This window comes from Styela clava, chromosome 10 (assembly GCF_964204865.1).
Source record: "Styela clava chromosome 10, kaStyClav1.hap1.2, whole genome shotgun sequence".
NCBI classification, from domain to species: domain Eukaryota; kingdom Metazoa; phylum Chordata; class Ascidiacea; order Stolidobranchia; family Styelidae; genus Styela; species Styela clava.
Genome location: NC_135259.1, coordinates 5835055 through 5845325, shown reverse-complemented (window position 1 = coordinate 5845325; position 10271 = coordinate 5835055). Strand labels below are relative to the sequence as shown.

General features: G+C 35.9%; 2 long non-coding RNA genes across 2 annotated transcripts in view; both read right to left on the bottom strand.

Annotated features, from left to right (window-relative positions):
- Nucleotides 1–535: 535 nt before the first annotated feature.
- Nucleotides 536–3479, bottom strand: LOC144428363 (uncharacterized). The gene is made up of 4 exons (XR_013478313.1): nt 2821–3479; nt 2131–2224; nt 1147–1369; nt 536–639 (listed from the first exon to the last, which is right to left on the bottom strand). It is a non-coding gene; the product is annotated as an uncharacterized LOC144428363 (long non-coding RNA).
- Nucleotides 3480–8274: 4795 nt separating this feature from the next.
- Nucleotides 8275–10271, bottom strand: part of LOC144428163 (uncharacterized) — a 93536-nt gene continuing 91539 nt past the window's right edge. Inside the window, exons 2-4 of the long non-coding RNA XR_013478163.1 lie at nt 9509–9664; nt 8678–8801; nt 8275–8371 (exon numbers count right to left, since the gene is read on the bottom strand). This is a non-coding gene — a long non-coding RNA (uncharacterized LOC144428163). The remainder of the gene's footprint in view (nt 8372–8677; nt 8802–9508; nt 9665–10271) is intronic.

Below are 10271 nucleotides of genomic sequence, written 5' to 3'. Positions count from 1 at the left end.
GACTCTTTCAGATCTGAGGTCGAGTCGATGTGTAACAACTACATAGATACCGCTCTCTGTAAAGAAAATTTTAATTTATCTTTCGATTCTTTCCTTGGCCAATTGAAATGGTTAATCAACAAACATGCCCCACTTCGACTTGCATCACGTCGAGAAAATAAATTGTACTTGAAGCCTTGGATAACTAGGGGGATTCGCAAGTCCATCAAACACAAAAATCAAATGTTCAAAAAAAAATTTTTAAAAGGAAATTTACTTGAGCGTCTTTACTTTAAAAAATATAAAAATATCTTAAATCATTTGCAGAGAAAATCGAAACAATTGTATTACCATAAAATCCTCAAAAACAACCGAGGTGATGTAAAACACACTTGGAAGACTATAAATGAAATTATCAAAATCAAGTCCAGAGATGATACCCCCATCTCAGAATTGAAACTCGATAATGGTACTACAGTGAGAGACCCTGTCATGGTGGCTAGCGAATTCAATAAATTTTTCTCAACAGTGGGGAAGAAGCTTGCAGATAAACTACCTCATAGCTCAAAATCATTCGCGTACTTCTTGGGTGCTCCTCTGCAAAGCTCTTTCTTTCTTGAAGTAACTACTCCTGCAGAGGTCCTCCAAATGATATTGAATCTAAAAAAAGGAAAAGCAATTGGGCCTGATGGTATTCCATCACACTTCCTAAAAATAGTTGCTGATATCCTATCACCAGTGCTCAGTCATTTTTTCAATTTTTCATTCAAATTGGGTATTTTCCCTTCCTCTTTAAAAGTTGCTAGAGTGAAACCAATTTTCAAAAGTGGTAAGCATAATGATCCTTCAAATTACCGACCAATCTCCATCCTCTCCTCTATTGCCATTATCTTAGAAAAACTATTACATAGCAGATTGATCAATTTTTGTACAAAATTCAACCTGATCAATAAACGTCAATTTGGATTTCAAACCAATAATTCCACCAGTCATGCTATTTTAGATCTAACATCATTTATTTATGATAAAATTGACAAAGGCGAATTTGTCTGCTCTATTTTTCTCGATTTAAAAAAAGCCTTTGACACTGTCAACCATAGTATTCTTTCCCAAAAACCGAGACACTATGGCTTTCGGGGTGCTACAGGCAAACTATTAAGCAATTACCTTTCGGGTCGATTCCAATATGTGGAGGTGGATTCTCAGCAGTCTCCGATGTTGCCCATTCATCACGGAATTCCTCAAGGTAGTGTGTTAGGTCCTCTTGGTTTCTTAATTTACATAAATGATCTGTCTAACTGCTCCAATTTCTTGAGCAAATTGTTTGCTGATGATGCTTGCCTGCTCTACAGTGCAAAAGATCCGAGTATTCTCCAAGACAAGGTGAACACTGAAATGAATAAAGTATATGATTGGATGACTTCCAATAAACTTACTGTGAATATACAAAAATCCAAAGTCATGTTATTCGGCCACAAATCTCTAGCCAGACATGCGAACATCTCAATCAAAATTACAGGTCTCCCTCTTGAAATTGTTCACTCTTATAAATACCTTGGCCTCACTATTGACAATCAATTAAAATGGAACTTTCATACCAATGAATTGCATAAGAAATTGTCAAGATCAGTCGGGATCCTAGGGAAGTTAAGGCATTATGTAAACGACTCGACTCTGCGAACAGTATGTTTGGCTCTTTTTCAATGTCATATCCAATATGCCTTAGCTGCATGGGGTTCCGCTACCAAAACAAACTTGAATAAATTAGAGATTTTACAAAATAGGGCTGTTAGAATTCTCTGTAGGGCATCTATTCGTTCTAACCTGAATATCCTATACCACAAGACCAGGGTTCTAAAATTGTCCGACATCTATAAACTAGAGATTTCTAAACTTATGCACCAATTTAACAACAACCAATTGCCCCCAGCTTTTGCTGACTATTTCGTCATGCTTAGTAACGTGCATGAGCATAATACACGCTCATCGACTAAATCCAATTTATTTGTCCCTCGATTTTCATCAAGCAAATGCCAAAACTCCTTGAAATACAGGGGAGTTGTAATTTGGAATAGCATAGGTCAAAGCCTTCGTCATTCATCTTATGACACCTTTAAATTTAAATACAAAAAATTCATGCTTTCCCTTTACCATTCTGCTGCCTTTTCATCCGATTAAAGTGGATCCAGAACTTTCTTCGCCATTGCCAGCTCCACTGTCGACTTGATCCAGTGATCCAGAGTACCTTAAATATATAATTTTGGAATGTATCGTGTAATCAAACAAATATTTTTACCTATGTATGTTACATGGACCCAGCCTTACAAAAAGTATTTACTGTATTTTTAATTTCACCCAATATATCAAAGGGCGAGCTTTTGCTAAAATATTGACCTAAATCAAAAATTTTAGGTATCATTCTCTTATTAAATGACAATTGTCCTGCTATATGCATTTACAATCAGTCATGCTTCCAATGCAAAGCTCATATTGTCTTTTCTCACCATGACCTCTTTATTACCTATTTACTACTATGAATTGTTTCTTTTTACATATTTGATTCATCTCTGATTGACCCACTGTGTGAATGAGAGGATATCATGTAAGAAGAAACCATGCATAGTTCATGCACTGTGATGTCATGTAATATAGTCAGTTATATATTGGTAATATTTGAGCCTGATCTAAGTTACTAAGATCTTGGTCTCTGGCACCCTTAATAACATCATTTTAATGTTAAACCATATTCGATTGTAAATTTTTTTTTATTTTTTATCTTTGTACATTTGGCATCGTTATGTCATAAACTGACTGACATTAGATTTTTAACAATCTACCTACCTTTGCTTTTTCCATGTTCTGTATGAAGTGGTTAGTTCCACATGAAATTTAATCCTACCTTGATCTTGTAGAATACCATTTATTCATTGATCATGTGTCTTCCAGTTACACACTGAAGTTCAATTTTCTTACCATAAAAGGTTAAATTATTTATGACTACCGGTACTACCGTTGCATGCATACCAAACTACTGGTAGGCTTCTTGTTCGTGAAACTTCATTTTTACCATTGATACCTAAACAACTGTAGCCCTGCCTGCACCATACAATGTTCTACATACGACCACAGTCACTTCACAATGGTACCATTGTTACTTTACCTAAAAGCAGCTATCGTCATGGCTACTTAGATAATTGGTGCACGGAGTCGTTTCTTGTTTTGTTGTTGTTGAAACGCGAGATTACTGGGCATACCTGGTTGGAATGCCTTGACGTATTTATATTTATTTTCAAATTAACGTATATATGATACTGTATATACACAGTTCGACTTTTTTTTGTTATTATTTCCTTGTTAGACTTGCTTATGGGTGCCGCTGCTCGATAACCAAATTTGGTTTCTCGCGGCTCCCCTCACCCTGAAATGCCTTTTTTTTATTTATTGCAATTTGTATATCAAGTGTGCATTTAGTATGGTGAGAAAATAAACTACTGATTACTGATTACGAACAGGAGCACTATTGCTCATTTCGGATCGGCATCATATTGTCACAAGACTCACGACATGGCCAATTATTAAGGGCATAAAACGGCTTGTTAAAATTTAGAAAACTGTCATTCCCAGCAAGAAACCATCAGTAGCCTAATTAGTAACACATTTTTAAACTGTCAATTATGGTTATTGTTTACCATTTGAGATTCCAGCCTACATATTATACGAATGCCGTCAATCCTGTTTTGTCGACGTACGATTGAATCATCTCATTGGCATACACGACCAGTTTAACCCATGGAAGTTGGTCGCAAGATAGTAAAGAACAGTGTGGCGATCAAGTAGTAAATAATAGTACTGAATAGTATAGCACCGTAGGTCAAAGATAGGTAGGTTGTAGCAGATAGGGCAGTGGGTCGAGGATAGGTAGGTTGAGGGAGACAGGGCAGTAGGTCGAGAGGGGAAAGGTTCAGGGAGATAGAGTGGTGGTGGTTCGGGGATGTGAAAGTTGGGAGATAGGGCAGTGGGTTGAGAATAGGAAAGTTGAGCGAGGTCGGGCAGTGGGTCGAGGATAGGTAAGTAGATTGATGTAGGGCAGTGGGTCGAGGACAGTTTTCAAGTGAACGAATAGCTCGCGGAGGTCTAAGTGTCTTTAACGGAGTCCTGAGGGTGCGTACGGAGCATTTTGAAAACCTAAAGTCTTCGTAGTAGGATGTAACAATGTGAACAACTAAGTAACGAATGTTTCTTCGACTTTTGATCTCTTGAATTCTTCCTCTTGGATCTACACTCTACCATTGCAAAATTATTGGTTCTTATTTCAAGAATTAGGACTCAGTTATTTGATTAGGACGTATATTTACCAAAACACAACTAAAAACTAACAAACAACACGCGAAAATTGCCAAAACGAGATAATATCCACAACCACGAAAGACTGTCTGAATGGAAAAAGTATCTGAGCGCTTCTGAAACGTTTATTGTTACTACATTTTTGCAATTATGCTGATTATCCAATGTTACCACAGTAAATAAGGAAGTGTATACTCGGGGAAACATTCATAATTATAATCAGTGATTTATAAAGTTGTTATACATAAATACGCTACACAGACGCAATGCTCATATTTATGGAAAATTTAAATTGTTTCGCGATCCAGAGCGGGGGGTTTCGCGTCTCAAATTTGGGTCGCGACCCCGTAGTTGCGGACCCCTGCCCTACAGTACGTCTAATTGTTACGTATTTTATGACTAAGATATTACTTCTAATTTTAAGATTAGAGTGACTAAGTTTAAACACGTAATCTATTAACCAAAAGCAGATAGTTTACCCAATATCCTATAGTCATATAAGTGTCCCTGTCTAGGCCGGCTTTTACCTCTTCTTTCCAGTGGAGGGGTACTGGTACTGGTGTGTGATGAACGACAGGCTTTGCTTCAGGGTCTATCATAAGTTTTATTGGCGGCCCGTCCATCATATAGGGAGCGGTTGGTGTTCGCAGGTGTTGAAAGTGCTAGATTTGTATTATTCGATTAGATACTCCTGTAGCTTCTGTCCGTTTTTCCCACTCGGCGAGTATGGCAACGACGTTGGGATTGGTGGGGGAAGTTTGCGGCGGGGACATGTGCATATTTATATGTCACCATTTTAAGTCCCTGTCAAAGTTTTGTCCGTCATGTTAATTGATGTCATTTCCCTGTTGACTCCGCCAATCTTTGAAAAATTAAACGAGTTCAATGCATGCTTTCCTGCTCAAGAACAGCTTGTTCGAGCTGTCGGAATGTAAATGATCTGACGGGAACGAACTATTTTCCCGTTATCAGTTGTTCCTGAAAATCTTGCAACTAGGGCGCCAAGGATATGTATCCATTTGATATTGGTCGCAGTCATTGTTGTTGGGGTTTGAAATTATTTTTAAACCCCAATTTAGCAAAGTCAGATGGCAGTATGTCGATCATAATATCAAAAAATAGCTGTGGATCTGACTTGCGTTTTTCCCAACTTTGGCACATATTGGTGGTGGTCCAGAGCCATTCCGTTGGATGAATTCTTGTAAACTGAGCGTAATGAATTGGACATAGAGTTCTCCATGACATCAGGTTCCTGTGATGGTTTGACCATTTTTGACGATGTTTTGCCTCTATAAACTGATTCAAAATGGTGTAGTTTCAAGCAGTGGTAGCAAGTCTGATTGAAAGCAGGACAGGAACGTTATTTGATTCTCAGTGGAGAACTTTTGCCGTGTCCTGTTTCTCCGCAGTAAGTACATGTGGCTTATATCTTATTGGATGTGGGCTTGACTTGAATGCGCCCCTTTCGATATGAGCTGATGGCGTCTGTGGACTGGGAATCTGTCGCTTGGCAGACTGTCGCTTGGCCACGAATGCGGGCGCCAAAGTTTCTTACTGGTTCGTCTCTGTCTTGTTTCATGTTGGCGAGCTTGACTCTGGCGATCATGGCATTTTCCTTTGATAGCGTTCAGTATGTCTTGTTCTGATTTTCTTGTAAGATTAGGTGAGGTGCGAGTTAGATCTTTGCGCAGTGGATCGTCACAGCATTCCAATAGTTGGAAAATTATGTCTTGGCCAAATATTTTTGTGGCAGCTTTGTAGTCTGTCCATCTTGATTCAAAATATGTCCATTCTTCAGTTGAGCTAGCTGATGTGATGGTTGGACGTTTTACTTTCTCAACTTGGGTTGTGGGTTGTTGAGTTTTTTGTGCGCTGTGTGTGGTAGCGTGTAAATTCAGCAATGCAGCAACAATAGAGGCCTCATCCTCTGTTTCAAATTCACATTCGTTGATTGGGCATCTGATCTTTGGCATCTTGATGTCACAAGGTATCCCACATAGGGTAACTCATAGATAAATATATATCACTATTTGTTTATTAGGCTATCAGTAAATAATAATTTACCCACTATATGAACAGAAAGTATATGGTGAATAACAAATACCAATAAATATATAAACATGAAGAAATGCACAATGCTACTGATAATCTACTAATAACTTTGTCATTTTTTAGCTCTCATTCTAAAAATAGGTTGGCTCTGGTTTTACTTGCGAAATTCTGTTGACAAGCTGGTATATATAATTGGGATGGATCATGGCTAAGGCAAAGTGCTAAATTTGTTTTCGATTGATATTCATGCTAAAATTTAAAACAAAATGATATTTTGTAATGTGGTTTAATATTTTGATAAAATTATATTCAAGCAGGATCAAAAAAAACCCGCTCCCGAAGTATGTGCACCAAGATGTCGCACAACCTGAACCATAACCTGGTACAAATACTATGTTCAGGATGTGCGCTATCTTGGTGCATATACTTCTGGAGCTCTGAAAAAAAACGAAGGTTGGCAACAGCAAGCGGATGTACTTGATGAATATCCAGCTTGTCAAGTTGAAAATAGTACGACAAATTGACATGTAAAAATAGGAATGATTTAAAACAGAGGAATAAGACTCGGAAGCATGAAAATGTACTGTGAAACCGTACGTATATGCATAAGCTGCCGGGAGACCATTATGAACGTAGAGAATAAGAGCATGTATATATACTGGAATGAATTTTCTCGAATCATTGACTATACTCTATCGACCGTAAAGAAGATTTCGAATTTTCAAAACCATTAGTATATTTTGCAATAGAAACGTGAATAAAAAGAGGAGTGAGAATCTGTGAATGGCTTGTGTGTAAATCTTGCCAATCCTTCTGACCATTATTTTTTACCGACGGCGTCTATATTAAGAAACGTATAGCAGTCACATCGCATGAACTAAACTGACAACACAATCTTGTACCAAACCAAGCTGATTCGTGGCGAGTTCGATTTACGTAATATCAATACTTTTCGAAATTCTCAAAATACCCAAATCAAAACCTAATTAACAATAAATTTGGTCATAGTAATTATATTTAACGTATTTTTTAGCATTTTTTATCAATGGCTAAATTGTCAAATAGTGATATTATCTTACAGGTTACGAGTTAGTCATTATTTTCATTCATATACGGGTGTGATAAAATATATTTAGATAATTATAAAACAACGTTTTAAAATTTTGCAGATATTGCGACATCATGCAAGACGTTAATGAAGGCTGCAACCTGTCACAAAGTTGGATTTGGACTTGGAGAAAATCCACGAATCACCTGATGATCTGAACAAAGTAAAGCACACAAGTTTTTTCGATAAGATTCTGATATCACCAGACCTTGCATATATATATAGCTAAGGCAAAACGAGACTGCTGTTCATGTCCACAATGGGTAGAGAACAAACGTTTGAACTCAATGGAAGGAGTATTTATATTCCGGTATTTGTACTAGTTCATGATGCAACAACAAATAATTCGACTTGGTAATTTAATTTACAATATATTCCAGTACTTAAAAAGTTTGATATAAGTTTTCATACACTTGTCGAGTGGACATAACAAAGCTGCAAAATAATTTTCATGGTCAGAAAAAAAAACTATAGCTGCATTGTCTAAAAGGTTGTCTGATTAAAACAAATAGAATTAAATGAGTTTAACTGCAGACCAACAAGAGAATAATAATTTATCTATATATCGAATATTATATTATATATGTACATGTATTAGTAATTTTACCCATATTTGACACCGTTCATTTCCTCTCCGTGCTCGAGGTGAATAAATTCTGCAAACGTTCAATTTGTGTCAAAAAATTAACAAATGTCTTAAATTAGAAGGAAAATAATAAAAGAGTTTATTAGTACTTTTCATTGTTATGCTAATCAATAACTTTCCACGACGTTTTGAAAGCATTCAATTGGGATACATTTTGTGTACACAACATACCATCGTCTGATTTCCTAATATGATAAGTTCCATCTCCTTCATAGTCAACATGAAATTCAAATTCAACATATCTGGCAAATAAAACGGTGTTAAAAAATTGTCCTTCTATGCAACCTGTTATCTAATTTTATAATTGTGTTTTCGAGAATTTATTGGAAAGCATTATTAATTAGTATGCTATCAGATCCGAGGAAATAGACTCGTAACTCTTGGACGAGTTCTCAGGTAGATTTGGTAATTTAAACAACATATGAAAATGTAGAAGAATCACTATAGGTAAATAATTTATTCTTAATTTTAGCTATTTTCAACAATATTTTACTTATTGTAACACATTTATACTTTGTAGATTTTGCTTTTTGTTTTCATATATTTACCTGGACCCATTTTCCTTTGAAACAGCTTGGAATCCAGTTTCTGTAGACGTGATATTAGTGAATCAGGCACAAGAGACCTTAGACGTTGTTTCATCAGTCCAGAATACCACGTAGTTTTTGATAACTACAAAATGGGGAAAATCCTAAATTACGGTGTTTCCCCGAAAATAAGTCCTATAGCCTGAAAAGAGGACCTAGCCCAAATTTAAAAATGATTTTAATCCAAGCCCTACCCTTAAAATAAGATCTAGCCGATAGCGTGAAATTTGTTTTGACCTTATCGAAGGCAAGAAATCTCTCTTACACGTTTCAAATTGTTAAACTAAAACGCGTGAGAAAGGAAAAGGTTCAATGAGTAAAATCTTCATTGGAATTTATGAATCTAGTGACTGGCATGACATTCCAGAGGATGATGATATGGTCAATTTTGAATAATGGCAGTTTTTTGTTTAATAAAAACGTTTTATTTTTAAGTAAATGGATATCGGGTATCATATTTCGTATATTTGAAAATCTCGTAATTTTCTACTTCGTAATTTTGTTTTTGATAAATGACATCCTCCCATATAAGCCCTAGTGTTATTTTTCGAAAGAAAATTGAAATAAGACCCTGTCTTATATTTGGGAAACACGGTGTATGCTAGCATTGGTTGATTAGAATTTAATACTAGTTACACAAAAATGGTTTTGACAAATAACGGATTGGAAGTAATTACTTTAATATTAACTTAAAGAGTCATGTTTTTCATTAAAATCAGCAAAAACAAGTGGGTTCAACACACTTCTATAATTTAGTCTCAATTTGAGTTGTTATCTTCATCTCCACCGTACCTTTCCAGCATCGATTTCCATGCCCTCTGAAATACAGCTTTTCTGTAACTGACTTGCATTTGTTATCAGTGCAATTGATGACAATAGTAAGAGTGATTCAACAATTGAAATCATGCTCATTATGACCATAAACGCTTCGTGATTTTTCTAATTTACCTGTAACAAATAGGAAAACGTGGTGCTCGTATATGGGTTTGCTTTGTATAAAAATTCATCTGTATTATATGTATCAAACAAAGGTTCTTTAAAAGCCTTATTCAAAACATCTCAACTATATTATCAAAAATTAGAAGTTTATTTCAATGAAACAACCAAAAATAGAATGAACTGTTGTTCACATAGCTGCAATGTGAATGCTGCTATAGTCTATATTCTATTGTGCTGCTTTTATGCTTCACAAGGCTCTTTTTCATTTCATAGTTCTTGAGTAGAATCTTACTCATTGTTTTGTTCTATCCTTCGAGGTTTACTTTACGTCAAAATGAACTGTTTATAATTTGGGTGAAGATTCTCTGAGTCAGAGGACGCACAGGATACACGCAAAAAATCAATTCATGTTGTGACGATACAAATCTGTGGCAGTTCCACATAAAATATCCTGATTCAGTAACATTTGAATGAACTAGTTTGAATGAAATATATTTTATTCGCATTGCTCAAATTTTCTTTATAAATATATATTTATATATATCTATTTGCTGCATTGAGGTTACATACTATTTTTGCTGCATTTGGGCCACTCGTTTTCTGTGGCATATAGTGA